This window comes from Numida meleagris, chromosome 2 (assembly GCF_002078875.1).
Source record: "Numida meleagris isolate 19003 breed g44 Domestic line chromosome 2, NumMel1.0, whole genome shotgun sequence".
NCBI classification, from domain to species: Eukaryota; Metazoa; Chordata; class Aves; order Galliformes; family Numididae; genus Numida; species Numida meleagris.
The window spans coordinates 141207373-141226448 of NC_034410.1; the positions used below are offsets into that span (position 1 = coordinate 141207373).

General features: G+C 42.6%; 2 long non-coding RNA genes across 2 annotated transcripts; both read left to right on the top strand.

Annotated features, from left to right (window-relative positions):
- LOC110395043 lies at positions 7-3227 on the top strand. The gene is made up of 3 exons (XR_002436119.1): positions 7-771; positions 1309-1762; positions 1874-3227. It is a non-coding gene; the product is annotated as an uncharacterized LOC110395043 (long non-coding RNA).
- On the top strand, positions 3502-18267 carry LOC110395048. The gene is made up of 3 exons (XR_002436121.1): positions 3502-8404; positions 10970-11132; positions 18041-18267. It is a non-coding gene; the product is annotated as an uncharacterized LOC110395048 (long non-coding RNA).

Genomic DNA, 19076 nt, shown 5'->3' on the forward strand with positions numbered 1-19076 from the left:
ACGGGCTTCTGTAACCATAGTGCCGTCCTTCTTAGAGTGATTCCACGGCTGGTGCTGGCACCTATCCCTGGAGTTTTGAGAAGCGTTTTTCCCGGGACGAGTTTAAAAGCTGATGCAGCAGCCGTGGCTGTTGTGCAAGTGAGCGGGTGAGCAGGGTCTGAGTGTAGGGGGTAGCGTGGAGAGTAGTGGTTCTTTTCATTGTGCTGGACTGTCCATGTTACAGTGATTACAGTCGTGGTGTTGGCCACTCTCTCTTGAGTTTTTATAAGATTTTCTCAGGTTGGGTGGAAATAGTGCTCTGCTGCCATAGCTGTCATCCAGGCAACCAGGTGAGCAACGTCTAAGTGGAGAAGGCAAGGATATATGCTTGTACCCATCATGATGGATTGTCTCTGCTCCTTTTTTTGGTTTCTTTTTTTTTCTTGTAGCATCACATTTTGCATTGTTGGGATGTGTTTTTTTCATGCATTTTTTTTAGCATTATTTATGGAGGAACTGGAGGCAAGGCACTGCTCTACTGGAAAGATAAGTTAAACCATCCCATATCCCATCTTGTTTTACCTGTAGTCTGAAAACTCCATACTTTTGTTTTCATGGAGCTTTTTTTCACTAATTACATTCCTGTCGTTCTATTGCAAACAATACAATGTCTTTATTACAGTGATTTAATTTCTGGTGTTGGCTGCTGTCTCTGGATTTTTGACAAGAGTTTCCCAGGATGGATGTAAAATGTACTGTAGCAGTACTTTTTACTGTCATGCTAGTAACCAGGTGAGAAAGTTGTGAGTTGTGAGCTCTGGAAGGATAGTTCTGAGTCTGCCCATAATAATGGAAATTGGCTGCTCTTCCTTTTTTTCCTCTCTTGTAAATTACAATCTTATTCATGACGTAGAATCGTCTTGTTTATAGAATGGACTTTTTTCCTCCCTCATGTACCTATCTAATTGAGACTTGTCACTGTGTTACTGGAAATGTAATTTACCTGAATCCCTGCTCCATCTTTTTTTTTTTTTTTTGTAGTGAGGTTTACACTTCATTTATCTTTTTCCAAGGGAGCTTGTTTTACTGGGATTTAAATATGCTTGAGCTCCTTTTTCTGTGCTACTTTCCATTTTACAATTGCAGAATGTTCTTGGCTTCCCATACCACTGATTGCATGTTATCCATGTTACCCTAGGACGTTTTTCTCCTGTCTTTTATGTAAGCAGGCATTTGAAAGCGTCGCTGTGAGCTGGATAGGGTAGGAGGGTCTGCCCATAGTGATTTTAGTTGGTTCTCCTTTCGTTATTCCTTCTTTGACTGTTGCAGGCCTTGAGAATGACATCACCAAAGCATGGCACACCTCTGTCCTCTCCCTCCTCCAGAAATCTGTTTGAGACTGTCTTGACCTTCTGCAATGACAGAATGACACTTACCTAAGGACAAAGAAACACACAGAGCCTCACTGTAGCCCATAATGGTCTGTATTTGGCTGGAATCTGCCTGTAGCCATGGACAAAGGGAACTCAGCACCACCCACCTTCTCTTTCTGAAACATCGGAAAATAATTTTTTTTAATTTATGATCTCATTGGCTGGTTCTTCTTGTTTGTGCTGTCTTTTTAAGGAAACTTTATTTTTTTGGGAAGAATTGCTTAAGCTTCAAATTCTTAGCAAAAGAGCTCCCCCTGGCAGGAGCCATCTAAACAGACTTCTCTCTTAATCTCTTGTTTGCAAGGACTCAACCTTCAGTAACTCCTGCTAGGTCTCCATTTCCAGTTTTGGTAATTCTAGTTCAAATTCCCATTTTGGGTCATAGCTGTTGCTACCTGATACCAAATCTGCTTTTCCTTATATAAAGCCAAATTCCTTACCTTGCCTTTCTCTCTACACAGAGAGCATGAAAGAGAAGGGAATACAGAAGAGCATCACAGAAGCCCTATCTCTGCGTTTCCCCAAATGCATTCCCCTTCAGCTACATGTAGGACAACAAAACAGTGTTATTCTCTACTGAAAGTGTTGGAAAAAAATGGCTGATTGACTGACATCTGAATAAAATAGCTGCCTTGCTAACACAAACAGTCAGTGGACATTTTTGAGGATTCCCTGGCAGCTTTGGATTTGCCATTTGATCTCCAATATTTGATCCATGAGGTACACTCCTGTTTTACAAATCTCTGTATATTACTTTTCCACGGTATTAACAGAAAACACAGTTAAACAGCAAGACAGCAGTGAGACCCTGAGGAACAGAAACGTTTCAAGAAACGTTTAGATGTTGTACTGATGGGCATAGTTTAGTGGGAAATATTGGTGATGGGTGGATGGTTGGACTGGATCATCTTAGAGGTCTTTTCCAACCTTGATGATTCTGTGATTCTATGACAGCCCTTTGGGTTGGCATGAGTGTGGTTAAATGCAGGTAGAATGCAGTTTGGCACAGTAGGGTGCAGGTGGGCCCTGGCACTCAGCAGCTTTGGCCCAAGTTTGGTCACAGTAGCCACCTCACTGAGCAATGTGCTTGTTGGAATGGTGCTCAACCTGCTGTATAATCTTCCTGGCCAGAAAGCCCCTAGTGCTCCCCGCCCTATCTTCTCCTATACTCCTCAGGAAGTCTGCCTGAAGATAGCTAACTGTCCATCTGTTTTGTTCTTACTGAGTGAATTCAGACCAAAAGTTATTTTGTTACATGAGGAAGCACTGAACTGGAACAAAGTGTCCAGGAGATAACTGCTTCCTGCTGTCAGCTTGCAGGGTTTCCATAAGCAGTAGGTTTGCTCTTTGCACCACACTGAACTGGATGGTATGTTTCATTGCACAGGAGGATGTGCAAATACACAAGATGTATTTGTTTGCTAAATGAGTCAGGAAATATGAAAAAATGGAAAAATGATGTGGGACTCCATAAAGCACCTCATAGGTCAAAAGCAAAGAAGCAAATACGAACAAACAGATGGATGAGGCTTGAGACTGCAGTATCCTTCTGTGATGGATTACAGCAAAATTTGTCTTCTGTGGATGACTGTGAGTGAAGTGTGGAGGTTTGAGAACTGCCTGTACTCAGTGAGCTCTTTATGGGATGTAATACTGCACAAGGATTGCCGTGAGCATCCAGACAGCCCTTTCCAGAATCCAGCCCTGCTGCTGTAGCCTGAACTGTGCAAAAACTCAACAAAATCATAGCATCATAGAATATCCCGAGTTGGAAGGGAACCACAAGGATCACCGAGTCCAACCCTTGGCTTCACATAGGACCACCCAAAATTCAAACCCTATGTCTGAGAGTGTTGTCCAAATGTTCCTTGAACTCCAGCAGCTTGGGGCTGTGTCTGCTGCCCTGGGCAGCCTGTTCCATGGCCACCACCCTCTGGTGCAGACCCTTTCCCTACCCCCCAGCTGCCCCTCCCCTGACACAGCTCCATGCCGTTCCCTCGGGCCCTGTTGCTGTCACAGAGAGCAGAGCTCAGCGCTGACCCTCCGCTCCCTGTGAGGAGCTGCAGCTGCCATGAGGCCTCCCCTCAGCTCCTCTGCTTTGGGCTGAGCAAACCCAGGAACCTCAGCCACTCCTCATAGATCTTGCTCTCCAGACCCTTTGCCATCTTTGTAGCTCTCCTTTGGACACTCCGTCATAGTTTGTCCTTCTTATATTGTTGCACCCAGAACTGCACCGATTGCTCGAGGTGAGGCCGCACAGCACCAATCAGAGGGGACAATCTCTTCCCTCGCACAGATCCAGCTTGCTGTCAGCCAGAACCTTCAGATCCCTTTCTGCAGGGCTGCTCTCCAAAGAAGTAGATAATGTGGAAATGGCAAGACCTTGTCACCACTTCTCATTGCTCTTATTCTTTCTGTATGTGTGATGGGGCATGGTCTCATGATTTCTCTCCCCCAGATGCCATGTAACTTAAATGAGCTAAAGTTAGTCCTTGCTGGGTACCAATTTGCCAACCTATGAATTATGCCAAGTTTTGTGATGTGGTTGTGCAATGTTGAGGATCTCAAAGGATTTCCTCCTACACAGCCCTGACCTTTCAAGAGTTTTTTGAAGAGAGAGAAATTCAATTTGAATTCTTCAGCATCCTAGAATAAAAAATCCATCTTTCCCCACCAAAAGCACTGGAGGATGATGAAAGGATCACTTAGGCTGAAACTCTTGGGCCAGTACTGATTTTAAACTTACCTCCGGTCTTTGATTGTTATTGCCTGCAAAATAGGGCCAATGCGATAGGACATGGAGCAATACAATTGCTGATTTAAATAGCATTACTCCACTGTTTTTTAGGGTCTGGCTTAAACTTGAAGTACTTAAAGGTGTTTTAAAATCAGACACTCTTCTTTATGCTCCTTTTTTTATTCTCTGCCTCATACACACCATATTTAAAGGTATCTGACTTGTTATAATACGGAGAGAAAATATTAATTCGTTAAGTCAAATGTTCATGATTCCCAGAGAAGTCACCTGAAGATCATTTCTAATGGTGAATTCGCTGAGGTTCTTCTGGACAAAATGTATAACTGAAAATCTGTGACACAGGATTTGTGATAAGAGGTGAGTCATCCCCTTTCCCTCCTGTCACACTCCTGGAGTTAAACACCCGTCACATGAGGGCTTGTTTTCCATTGACTTCATCAGCAGCTGCTGCAAATCTCTGGGCCAAACTATCCAGAAAAAAATCCAGAGCATTTCTAGGAGGGCTGTGATAAGGCTCTGTGATAAGGCAGGGGATTAGAGGACCTTGCTCTTTTCTTGGAGAGCACCAGACAGCTCTTCAAAGTCAAGAGCACTGCACTGATTAACACTGGTGCAACAGCCAGAGTGCCTTACAGGGGGATTTTCCATTTGATTTAAACTAGGAAGGTAAACTAATTACGTGAACGAATGTTTCCGGCCAGGCAGTATCAACCATCTAAATGCATTTAGCCAATGAACTATTAAGTATAGTATATCTTTAGCATCACAGGAGACAGTAACTTACCCTGGTGGCAGCTAATCACTGCTGCCTCGCTCTGCCTGCAGCCCTTTGGAGTTCCACCCACTCATCAACAGGCCATTCGCGCTCAGTCATGCACGCAGCCATCTCCAAATAGACATGGGCCTGCTAATTACCACTTCTGCCCTCACTTATGCTGCTGTTTGGAGTAAGATTCAATCCTAAAATGGATCTCAGCAGTACAAGAAGCCTGTCTCACACTCCCTCTCATTTAATGTGGTAACACCGATTCTAATCTACACTGAGGTTCAGCCATTCATTTGGTGCAGGCAGTAACCTTGTCTTTGTGAGCTCTGCTCACCGTAATGTTACCGTCTGCACCACTGTTGCATTAACAATAATTTCTAGTTTTAAAAAGACAATGCAAAAAGGGTATGGATTTTTATTAAGCAATGAAGTGTCTTATGAAAACAACTTGCACCTGCAGAGATAGTCGTAGAATCATCAGACTGCTTGGATTGGAAGGAATTTCAAAGACCCTCTGGTTCCAACCCCTGTTCTGCAGGTAGAGTTGCCAACTTTTCAAAAATTTACATTAAATTCTTAAAATCTTAAATTTGTAGGTAAGCCTTCTGGGATGGCATGAGGGAGAGAAGATACAATTTATCAGAAGAGCTTTAAATAAAATCTTCCTTCTTATATTCAAGCAGCTCTCTTCTTCCCTCTCAGCCCATGACCCAAGCCCTCTTTTCTCAGGGCTGAGAGGAATTTTCTGAACTTTTTATAGAATCATAGAATCATTAAGTCTGGAAAGGACCTCCAAGATCATCTAGTCCAACCATCAAGCCACCACCACCCTGCCCACCAACTCATGTGCCCCAGTGCCACACCTCCACAGTTCCTGAACACCTCCAGGGATGGTGACTCTACCACCTCCCTGGGCAGGCTGTTCCAATGCATTACCACTCTGTCTGAGAATATATCTTTGTTATCCTTTATTTTAGGTCAGGGTACAGTTTTAGTGCAGGACTGACCATCCTGTCCCTGATAGGCAGCTACAGGTCAGCATCTGTTCCTCATTGTGCTTCTTTGGACCTTGGCATCTTTTCCTGCAATTCCTAAAGACCATTGGTGACAATGATAGCAGTGTTGTGGAAGTGTTCTTAAATATTTGGAATTCTTTCAAAGTTACGCTTAGGTGTTTCTATTAATGTGATCCTGGCTTTTTGCTTGGGTTTGTCTATACAGGGACAATCAAGAAAGTTGATTTAAATTAACTGAGGGCAGGAGTTTAAAGTGAATTAGTTAAATTGCATTAAACCTCCCATTTCACAATTAAAGTGGCCTTAATATGACTTAGCCATGAAAGAGAGGTAAACCAAATCAAGTCAAAGCCACTTTAATTCTGACAGTTCCCATAAAGGGCTGTAATTAATCCAGTTTAACTAATCCCCTTAAAAATTCAGATCAACTTTTCTGAGCACCTTCATGTAATAAGCTCTTACCACTAATCTGCACTGAAATGATCATTTTCATTCATAAAGTAAATTCACACCAGCCTTCCTCTGGTGGAAGTCCCATTGCTGAGGTTTGCACTTGGATAACATCATCAACTGGAAGAGTTGCGTGACTATAAATCCAGACCAACTTAACACTTTGTTAAGCCTACCAGCTCCCAGCAACTGTGCTTTCATAGCACCACACACACACACACACAAAAGACCGCGTCATTAATTCCTGTTGGAGAGGAGGACTACGAAGATGATCAGAGGGCTGGAACGTCTCTCCTGTGAAGAAACGTTGAGGGAGCTGGGCTTGTTTAACTTGGAGAAGACTGCAGGGAGACCTCATTGTGGCCTTCCAGTACTTGAAAGGAACTTATAAGCAGAAAGGAAACTATTTACATGTTTTGATAGTGATAGGACAAGGTAGAATGGCTTTAAAATAAAAGGGGAAATTTAGGTTATATTTTAAGAAAAAAGCCTTTATTCAGAGGGTAGTGAGGCCCTGGCACAGGCTGCCCAGAGAAACTGTGGATGCCCCATCCCTGGAGGTGTTTAAGGCCAGGTTGGATGGGGCCTGGGACAACCTGATCTGCTGAGTGGCAACAGTGCCCATGGTAGGGGGATTGGAGCTCGATAGTTTTTAAAGTCCCCTCCAACCTAAGTCATTCTATGATTCTGTGATTCAAGGAAAAGGAAGAGACAGTGATGATGTGCAGTCTCATGTGTTTCCATTGGTTAGCACAGAGGTCAGCTATGGTGGTAAGTAACTGGCAAAATTTGCAGTGTGCCCTACTGAGGCCCTCTGCACGCAGGCAGGCTATGATCAGTCTGTAGTCTGGTTTAGGTGGGATGAGAACTACACTAGCACAAAATTGATTTGCCTGAATGGGCCTTCACGTGGCATTAGGACAGATAGTGATTTATTATCATTATCATGATTGTTATTTTTACATAAACCTATTATTTGGCAAGTGTCAGTTCTGACTGGTGTCGCAGCAAAGGACATAGCTTACAAACAACAAAAATCATGGATAACATTGTTTGAGAAAAAAAAAAATAGAAAAAAAAGAAAAAGAAGACTATTTCACCCAAATCAGACATTTAGTCAGTTTGAAATATATCTCATCAGCGTGCACATCAATCTGGCCCATTAAATAGTGTGCCCTTCAATAATTCCCTCTGCCTTTATGAACAATTCCCTCTGCAGCTCAAATGCTTGAATAAGGTATTGCAGCCTCCTTTGCAGCATGAATAGGGGTGTTTGACTTTCTCACTTATGTGCATGTCCTTCAGCAGGGGGTTCCTTGAGGCACATAGTGTTCCTTGGCTGGTTACCCTCCTTCTCTGTGCATCTGCCCGGACAGGGAGAGCCAAATGCACTTTCCACCAGTTTTTGTTTTTTTTTTTTAATTTTTTCCAAAACTTGCCTGTCTGCCAGCTTGAAACATCATCTTTCCTTTATTTCTATTTTATTTGTTTATTTTTTGAAGAATAAACTGGCTATTCCGAAGTGCCCTTCTCAGTAAATAACACACGCAACTGCAACATGCGCTAGCAGCGCTGAACGCAAATAAAATATTCCCAGTGAAAAAAAAAATGTGTCAGCATCACCTCCAGTGGATCAAAAGTCATGTCAGAGACGATATCAGAACATGAGAATCTGCTTGCATAAAACAGCCAAAAGCCTGAAGCCATCCCAACCTCCTTTAGAAAAGCCAGGAGTCTGCACAGGCAGAGCTGCCGCACAGCAGTGATGGATTAAGAGGCAGTGTGTAATTTCCAGCCAAACTCCTTCAGCTCCTGCCATCTTCACCTGGAGTTGTTTTCAAACTGTGAAAAGTTTAACTTCAACATCATGCTGAAAATCCTGTGTGACTCAGAGAGTCAGCTCCCATCAGGTGGAGTTTCCTTTAGGGCAGCAGAAGCAGGAGACATCCTATCCTGGCCAGCAACGTAAATTGGAAGGGAACTTTCTGCACAGATTTTGCAGGTATGGGGAGCAGTTGGCTCCGGGGATGGGTAATGGGATACGCAGCCTTCCAGCTCAGCATCATTAGCTCAGGTGTCATGCGGGCAGGAGGAACCTGCAAGTTGTGCGCTCTGATGGAGCCTGTTATTTATTCACAGCAGCACCTGCCTCACAGAAGGTGCATTCCAAGCCCTTAAAAAGCGTGATTATTCCCGCCTCCCACAATTATGCAAGCCACACTTCAGGCATCTTTGAAAAATCTTTGTCACGGGACCAATTTGATTTGCTTGATGTGACACAGTGCTGAAGACTGCAGAGCCCCCAGCAGGGCTGCAGATGGCAGAGCCGTGTTGTTCTTGGGCAGCAGCGTGGCTTTGGCTGTGTGTTTCAGCTGGGGTTCATTGATAGTTGGGCTCCTTGGGCTCTGTGCAGCAGTGGTGTGTGTCCTTGGCACAGAGGTGGCCCAAGGGACCCTCCATCTCCAGCGCTTTTGGGTGCTGCCATTGTGCGATCCATTTGGCCTTGCAGCTGAATATTTGCATGCTCTCATTTTCTCCCTGTGTTGTTAGTGCAGAGGAATAATTAGTAGGAAAGTCCAGGTGATCTTGATCGCATAGTTAGTCCACCTAACTATGCACACCTAACTGCACACCTTTTGTGTGCAGTAGTCCTTTAGCAGCTGGGGCAAAAAGGATCTTGTGCTGCCCTATAATGAAGAACACACGGTGTGCCTCCTTCTTGCACTGTTTTTCTCTTCCTGCTCTGTTTGTGAAGTAGGACCTCTCTGCAAACAGTAACACTGAGAGGGAAGAGAGGGCATATATGGAGAAGACAGCTTCCCCCAGTGCTGCCCATCTGATGTCTTGTTCTTCACCCACTAAAGCGGATAAGGGTGTTTCACTATGAAAACCCATTATTCTCAGTTCTGGACCATGAGGACAAAGGCTAAATAAGAAGTTTCTACAAATTTGTGGGGGAGGGGTTATGCTTTTGGATGAAGAAAAGGTATTTGTCATTGATATTGCACACAATTAATGTTGATGTAACAGTTCTTTAAGGACTCCCATTACCATACCATTCACCTTTTCAGTCCTCTCTTGTAGTCTTCTGCACCTTCACAAACCTGGCTGGCTGTTTCTCCTACTTTTGCAAAGTACACATAGAGCAATGTCAGTACTTCTGAAATGGGAACTCAGTGTGATTTTTCACAGCTTAACTTCTAGCCTTAAGGATGCTGTTTCTTTGCACTTTTTATTGGTTTCCCTTTCCGTACCATTTTGGTATCTCTCCCAGTTTATCTGTGCTGACAGCTGTACTCTCTCTTGTACCAGTTTATTCACCTCCATGTAAGCACACTCATTATGGTCCGATTTCCTCTTATTTCTTTATGTTTCTTATCTGTTTACAATCTGTTTGCGATTTGTTATATGTGCAGTATCAAGCTACAACTATTCTTACAATACTTAAGATCCTCTGAAACATTTTTGGTCATTGAAATCTAGGGTTTTTATTAGATTTACCATCATTTTGCAGTTGGTTTTCTTTAAACAAACAAAGCCAAGCAGAAAAACACAAAACAAATCAAGCTGATCGTCATAATGTTAAGTTTGACCAATTTGATACAAGGAAAAGTTTTTACATGAGTGAATAATGGAAATAATATGCCTGGTAGTCTCACTGCTGGTATCCACATCTCCTGTTTGGCATCACCAGTCAGCAAGGGAAGCCAGGCTGTTGAGGATCACATCACGGTATTGGAAAAGCCTAATTCTGAATTTCAAACTCTGAAATTCTACTTACCATTATTTCTGGCATCTTAATATGAAGTTTATAAATATACAAACTGTTGCCGGGTATTCATGAAAACCGGACTCCCACTTAGCCCATATGAATAGTTTGCTGAATGGTGATACTTATTTTTTTTAAAAAAATGTTATTTCTTCATATAAACAAAGAAATATTCCAGAAGACCAATCACAGAGAGTGTCAAATACCTCTGTGACGAATTAAGAAAATAAAAGCAGTTCCCAAACAGCTTTGAATTTGGGATTTTCTCCAGAACTATTTAGCAATTCTTTTGAGTTGGACTTGATGGTCCTTATGGGTCCCTTCCAACTCAGGATATTGTATGATTCATAAAGTAATAATAAGTTATGTGCACATGTGCAAGTGAAAGTGCAATTTATGAACATAGTCACACTTATTAAAAATACATTCCATGAATAATCCTCATGGACTCCTAAAAAACTCTCTTTATGGATGCCTGTGGAGAGAAAAAAATAAACAATCAGATAAAAATTTGTAAAGCCATGGAAGAAACCGTGTTTGTACAACCAGAAATTGCTACTGTCTGGTTACGGTGTGTAGATATTGTGGAGAAAAACCTCATTACGCTGATCTAATTAGAGCAGTATGATTTATTGTCAGTCTAAAGTAAAATGTTTCTTTTTTTCAATGTGTTCAATAATGTTTCACTGAGATTTAAATGGGTGTTTTGTTCAACTTGAAAATGAAAATTTTGTTTGGAGGTATTTATTTACTTATTTACTTTTACTTACATACTTACATACTTATCTATTTTGAAAGGAAACCTAGATTCATGGAATTAAGTAGGTGCAAGGAGATCAAGATCAGAGTGATCTGAGACATCTGCCTTCATATCTCTTCTTGATCACAGAAATTTAAAGCGAGCCCAGAGCATGGGTTATGAAGATGCTGGAAATGAGATGTTGGAAATCAATCCACTTTGGTGAGTGGCCTTGTCACCAGGTTGTCCTCTTGGCTTCCTTGCAGTGAGGGCTGCTGTTGAGAGCTGAAAGACAGAGATCCAGAAGAGCCTGGATTTTGTCATGAGGAGTCTTCTGGGAGCAGGAAATACAGACACTGAGCCATGTCATGACTGCTGTAGGGAGGGCAGCCAAGGGAAGGGAGCGAGCGTAAATGCTCCCATAGTGATAAGACGAGGGAAATGGCTTTAAAATAAAAGACGGGAAATTTAGGTTAGATGTCAGGAAACAATTCTTTACTCCAAGGGTGGTGAGGCACTGGAACAGATTGCCCAGAGAAGCTGTAGGTGCTCCATCCCTGGAGATGTTCAAGGCCAGGTTGAAGTGGGCCTTGGGCAGCCTGATCTGGTGGATGGCAACCCTGCCTATGGCAGGGGGTTTGAACTGAGTGGGCTTTAATGTTCCCTTCCAACCTAAGCCATTCTATGATTGTATGAAACCAGTTCAACTTTCAGCCTGTTCTGACTCACTGAATTCAACCCAAATTTCTAAATGCTTTTGCATGAGCCTGTCTCTAAAACCACATGTGCAGCTGTAGACCTAATAGGTCTTTTCCACTCCTGATCTCCCTCGCTCCATTATGTGGTAATAACATTTTGCTGTTTTTATGTCCTATTCTTGCACTGCCCTACTACCGGCATTTTTTTTAACAACCTTTAAAGAGAGAGAAAAGTATAACATTCAAGGTCAGGCTGGACGGGGCTCTGAATACCCTCATCTACCTCTATGTTTTCCTGTTCACTGCAGGCGAATTGGCCTAATGACCTTTCAGGATACCTTCCAACTTAAACGATTCCATTATTCTATTATTCTACGGAGCCCTATGAAGATACTCACTCTGATCCATCACAAGGCAGGGCTCTTCGTGTGTAGTCTTGCCAAGCTGCCATTTTCTTGTGAGGTTTATCCAGATCTCATCCTTCCCCACGGTGTGGGAGAGAGCAAGCACAAAGGCTTGGACATCGCTCTGGCATGTGACTAATGCACAAGCAGGTGGGAGAGAAAGTATTGTGTTTCTTTCCAGTTCTCTAAGTCATAGAGCAGCTGGGCACCAGTGTGGGAGTGCTATGGGAAGGCTGCAGCTCAATGGCCCAACAGCTGGGGCTGGCAGCTGCTCGTAGGCAGCATCTGCTGCGCTCTAGGGAAGGAATGGGAGTCAGAAATAGACCCCTGGAAGGGCTGTGCCTGTTATTTCTTCCTCTGTTCCTGTTCCAGCATTGTTCCTATGTCCCTTGGCTTTGACCACTCTGAAAGAGCCCCTTGTCCTGTGTTGTCTTCCCAAATCTGTTTGCCCAGGACAACAAACAATGTGTTGGAGCTGTGCTGTGCCTGAAGCTGGGTCTCTGCAGACCAGCAGAGTGCGTGTTAAATCCCACAAGGAGCTTTGTTTTCGTTTCCCTTCAGTTCCCTCAGATCTGGAGAAGTCTGAATAATGAATGTGGCATTTACAGGCTGGCTGAATTGAGCAGCGTTCAACTTAATTAGGGGGCTGGTTATTGAGGGAGGAAATCAACACCTGTATTGGGTATGCAGTGCCACATGTGATGAGGGAGCAGGTAAGCAAAGACCTGCAGACAGAAAGCCAGGTGCAGGCATCCACCTCCCCTTTGGACAACCAGACATGCACACATGCACAGATCTTTAAAGTAGCTTTTTACAGCATCCTTCTTCAGTAGTCAAGTGGTTCCCCCTTAGTCCGAAGTTGAGATTTATTATTCATACTGCAATATCACTTAAGCATCCTGCACTGGCTGAGCTGAGAGTTACCAGGACCATAAAGACGATCCTAAAGCAAACTTGAAAGGTTAGGCTGAGTTTATCCCTCATTAGAAAATAAGGCTGAGGCAGTTTACTCTCTTCTAGCTGCGCAGTCGTGACCTCCTCAGAGGCATTTCAGGTTGATGGGAACAGGAAATTTCCATTTCATGCATGAGACTGGATGAAAACAAAACCACAAAGCCTACTTCCAAACATACTTAAATTTTTTCCCTTTATGTAGCAGTAGGGTAGACTCATTTGCTGATGTTTGAATACATGATGAGGTCTTAGGTAAGTTATTTCTTTCTTTTGTAACTTACTTTCCTGAACAATATATTGCAGATAATGCTGGATTTTGTAGGGTGCTTAATTAGCTACAGATAAATCATAGAATCATGGAATCACTTGAGCTGGAAGAGACCCTTAAAGGTCACCTAGTCCAACTCCCCTGCAATAAACAGGGACACCTACAACCAGATCAGGTTGCTCAGAGCCCTGTCCAGCCTGATCTTGAATGTCTCCAGGATGGAATGGAAACCTTGTGTGGAAATCTCAGGTGTAAGTTTTTGGGGATGCTGACATTCAACTTCCCTTTGTGCAGCATCAGCACAGCGGGATCCTGAAGGAAGGCTAAATACTGGCATATTTCAAATGAGAGTGTGTGTCCACAGCCTTCAGCTCTCCAATGTCCTCCGAAGATATAAATTCTTTTTTTCAGTCTTGTAGATATTGTACCTTTTCATTTCCATTAATAGTTTTCTATCAGCTTCCAGCTATCCGCGACTGTGTTGTTTTCAGTCTTGTAGGGTAGTTTTTGGTCCCTGGCATACATTTAAATTTTCTAAGACATCAAAAAATTTAAAGCTCATGAGAGCAACCCTGTTGGTACCAGTAGAAATACTCAATGCTCAAGCAAGACATAAATTTAATAGCCTTATTGAACGGTTTAATTCTGGAATAATGGTACAGAAATGGGACAAGTTGCCTAGATTTATACTGAGTGTTGGGAAGCAAAATCAGAATTTAATTTACTCTACTGGCAACATCTCTGCCACCTTACTAGATCAGTGCACTGTTGTATAAATGCAGTTAACGAGGATGATTTGAGACTTCCTATATACCGTACTTTTTAAAGTTTACTGTAAGATATTGCAGTTGTAGCAGAAACTGCAGAAAGCAGCATGTCCCCATGGTACATTATGTGCAGCACTTCCCAGTGGCAGTAAATGTTCTGGCTTAATCAAAAAGATCGCATTTCTTTCTCTTGCTACCTGCCCGGAGAAGCTAGAATAACTTTTGGCCAAGGAATACATTAGTTTAAATCTTAAATTTCAAAGCTAAATTACACAAAGACTTGTAGATGTGATTCATATGTCCCTCATTACTTCCATTCTCTTTCTTTTTCTCAGCTAACTTAAATTTGTGTGAGTATCAAACTGCTGCTGGCAGCAATTGCATTCAGCTCGAGCTCACATTCTGCTGCCTTCTGTATTCATGGGTCGTGGTTGGCCTTTGGGCTCTTCCCTACCCCAGTGCTGCAGGAGCATCCTCTGGCAGTTTTGTCTCTGCCCACCGTGCTGTGTGAGCATCCCAAAGTGGCAAAGGGGGGATGGTGCCAGTCACACACTCACCGCAGGCACACGCCATGAAGATTGATGAAGTGATATTTGCAAAGTGTAAAACATTATTTACGCCAGGTGCTGTGATCTATCAGTAAAAAATGGGATATAAACATCGGGTGGTTAAATATTTAAAGCACAGTCTTTGGAGCTGGGACATCTGTGGCCTTTTCCAGCTCTGCTAATGGCTTCCTGCCCATTCCTGGATGAGACATTTCACCATTCCTACCACTCCTCTTCCCTCACCTCTTATATAATGCATCTAATTTGTGAACACTGTGCTGAGCAGTGCTCTGATCAGGTGCTGGCTGAAGGTCTTGTTCACCAGTGTCCTCAGCAGGTCCTCAATACTTCAGGCAGAAGACATCAACCTAGTCTGAATCCAGAGATGAAGACAAAGAGCAGCTCTTCCATGAGCCACTTCCAGTTTTGTTTCAACTCTAAATTTTGCTTCTACTCTGTTTCCAATATTACATCTGATGTGTAGCTCAAGATGCCGTGGCTGTTTTAGTAATCACTATGTCACAGCTCTAGGAAACCTGTCTGAAAACAGTGATAGCTCTGTGACATGCAATGGCCCAAGACAGAGGAAGTGGTTACAGATGGACAGCTTAAGTGTCTCTTCTGCTCTTGAACTCTGATTTGGTGAATATAAAAAGTATGCACTGCTGTAACTTTCATAATAATCCTTTCCACCTTAAAAGAGAAACATTTTGTTGTTTTTTTCATTCTGTTTGGTGCAGTTTCCCTAACTCCAGAGCTCAGCTGTGAAGGTATGTCATGGGGTGCCTGTCCCTTTTAAAATATTGATAGAAAAAAAATTCTGCAGACACAACTCCCAGCAGTTTCTCAAACAGAATGGCTGACTTGGATTCCCCCAAACCAAAGAGCACCCCAGCTATGAGAGATCACTGGCTGGCTTTCATTGTTTATACAATGCCCAGCTGTAAATCTGGAGAACTGACCCATCTGTAGCAGAACATCCTATTTCCCCATGTAAAATATCTTCATTCAGTCATTTACTTATGCAAGTGCTTCCCTTACCCTGGAAGTACATTGCAGTCTGATGTCTATGGACCTGATCATGATCTAGTGGAATACTCAGCACAGTAATCTATTATCAGTCCCATCCAGGGTACTTTAATAGCAATATTAGTCGATAGATCAAAGCACTGAGCACACTTTGCCCCTGGGTTCTTGGTACGAGCTTCTGACTCAACTGCAACATGCGTATTTTGAGACAGAGGATTTTTTCTGCAGTACTTAATGTTCGGAGAGAATTTAATCAAGAAACATGAGTAATTGGCATTAACATTCACTTCTGAGCAGGAGAACAGCTTTGATAGCATCTATACTCATTAGACTTTTCACTCCAAACACTGTTCATTACAGTGAGTACCCGCTGTATTGGCTTATGCTCGGTAAATACAGCACAGATTCTGCTTGGCACAGAAGTGTGTCTTGTACAAACACTCCATAGTTACACAAAAGTAAAAAGTTTCCAATGTCAAAATGAAACAAGTGGAGCACTGCAGGGTCTTTGAGAAAACTTCTAAGCACTCTTCAACACAACAGAAAAACCTGCAATGACAAGACACAAGATTTATTTTCCTTCTGCCTAATTGTAATGAGTAGGATTGATCGCATTCAGATACCAAAATGAATTCTTGGGAGATCTGGTGATAGTAGCTGCAGCTTGAGAGGGTGGAGAAAAGCTTTTCAGGGTGCATTTATGGAGCCAGGACCACTTTACACAGCACTGGAGGATGAACAACACTAGCAGCAAGATGGGAGGGAGGCAAGCAGCTATTGGTTCTTTGCTCTTCTGCCTGCTTACAATAAACTCCTGGAAAACAAATGGGTACCAGTCTCCGAGGAGACAGTATCAGCATGTTTGCATCACACTCCCTGTCCTCCTACTGCCCGTATTTCAGAGCCTTACAGTCTCTGTTTACTTTTTTATTGCATCCTAACTACAGATGCATGAATAAGCACTTCCTCTGTTCTCTGAGGAAAAGAAGTACACAAAGTAATGCTGATTTTCAGTTAAATTATAAAATAACAGTAAGAATATTGTGTTACTGTGGTATCTAAAATGGCCCTAAGGCAGAAAATAGGAAATGTGTTCAGTGTCAATTCACCCCTTCTCTCCATTATTAAATTTTCACCCAAATCAAGTAGTTCAAAGTCTCAATTTGTTTAATGAGTTGACTTGACACATAGATCATTTTCTCTTTTAGCAATTACCCTGAAAATGTGAAACGGCAGGAGCCCAGATTTTCATATCTATCAGTAAAAGCAGACTGCAGATCTTCTTCTATTGTGTTATCATATTTAACGATTCCACAGTTTTAAAGCATTTCTCAGGTATTGTGCTTCCTATTAATTCAAGTAATGCTAACGATGCTCATGTTGAGTGAAGTACAAAGATGTCAATTGCTTTATGCCAGCATTTGAGGATAATGTGCTAATGCAAGAGCTCTTGATTCCCAGTTGCCTGCTGTGACCATCTGACCTGAGTTTGACTCATTGCTGCACCCTGTAGGGTGATCTGCAGTAGCCAAATCACTTCAAAGAGCTTCAGCTTCTTTACTTGATCCACGGCTTTCTGAGTATGGTGTAGCCAAGAGTCAGAAAATCTTAGGGACAGCTGCTCATTTAGGAACCACGCTGCCCTAGGAGCCCCTTTCTAATGTCTGTCATATGCAAATATCATTTGATATTTGGGCTCTTCATTCTGCATAGAGCAATGCAGCCCAAGAAGTAAGTAGTGCTTTGTGTGGTGTTGGCCAGTCTGCTCTCACTGACTGTGAATTTTGCTGTGATCAAGAACAGCAGCTGAGAGCTCCAGACCAAGTTTCCCACCCACCTTTCCCCAGGGATAAAGTTTCACTCTTCTCTACCTTACATTCCTCAAATCTGTAGCCCAGGATAAAGTCTCAGGTGGAATCAAACCATCTTTCTCCTTTGTTGTGCTCACAGCTGATCTGGGCGGATGGTTCAGAATCATGAGTGCAGGAAACAGTCCTTCATCCTCCCTAGAGGTGAAAGTGCTGCCATATCTCATCTGTGACTCTTATTCCCTCTCCTCAGTTCTTTCTCATCCTGGCAGCTGCCACAAGACTTTTGTGGAATAACATCTACATAAAATTCCTACCAGAGCAGAGCATTTTCCCATTGTCTGGCAGCAACAATGAAGGGGCTATAGCCCACAGGAGAGACACTTTACCAGATGCTGGTGGCCACAGGATCCTTTCCCTCCATGGTGCAAGTATCACTTTTCTTCTTAAAAAGTTATTAACATTACAGTACCTTTGCAACTATTGTATTGCAAACTACTACTGTACTAGTACTGATAATGCTACTATCACTATGGTTGCTTCCTAATAACAGAAACATATCATGGGTTGCTCCAACCACACAGCTTGCATTTCCCATTGCCTCTTTCCTCGTTATTCCTTATTACTTTTAAGCTTTGCTCTCTTCTTTCTTAGAGATCTAGCAGGATATTTTGCTGGAGTGACAAGGCCCTTTCAAAAGCACACACCGCCTCATGGCTTTAGGATACTGGAATATGAATATATGGTATGCCAATGTGTAGTGATTTCCTACCCAAACATAAACCAAGAAAAAATGGCTTCTTGGACTGGACCCAAAGACTGAATCTGTGCAGGCAGAATGGGCGGAAAGGACAAAGGTAAGAGTGTAAGTATGGGTGTGAAGGACCAACACAAGGCCTTAAGATCAGAATTAGGGATCTGGATATGATGAAAAGGGTTGGGTACTCTCTGTAAGTAGGTATACTTTCTGAACAGTAATGCAGAAGGAGTTTTAGCTGCAGTACGGTGAATTCTAAGGGGAGGGGGAAAATAAGGGACAGAGAGTTTGCGATAATCCAGTTGTCCAAAAGAGACTTTGGCTCAGCTCTTCATACCTCAGAAGCTCATTGGAGAAAGGTAGGATGCTCATGAGAATAGGCTTGCTTGGGGATTCATGAGACTTTCTGGGTGGAAGTAGCATAGAAAGACCTTTGCACACCAGATTTCTGTTACTGCTGGATTCATTCCTATCTAGAAATGGAAGGCAAATAAAAAGTGAATATTTTTCTTCAGTAGCCCTCAGTCACTGAAGTATTGAGTGAGAATTCAGCTTATGTGTTTGTTTTAATCAATGCTGGTCTGCTAAAACTTGTCTCTTACAGACAATTATGCTGGGGGAGAAAACAAAGCCAGAAAAAAGAAACACCACTGATGATGATCACTGAGCAAAAAGTGGATTTTATTTCTGTTATCCTCATATATTTTATACCTCCTAAATCAAAGTTCATAATAGCAATCAGAACTAAATTTGGAGAGCTCCCTTTACAGTAAGGAACTTGAATATACAACCTGATTTGTCAGTATTTAGAGCATTGACTTCCCAGGAAAGCAATAGAAATATCAAGTACTGAGTGCCTTCCAAACCAAAGTTTTAGTTAATTATTAAATTCTTCTGTCCCCAAAGTCTCTGACATGTCTCCTGGAATGTACT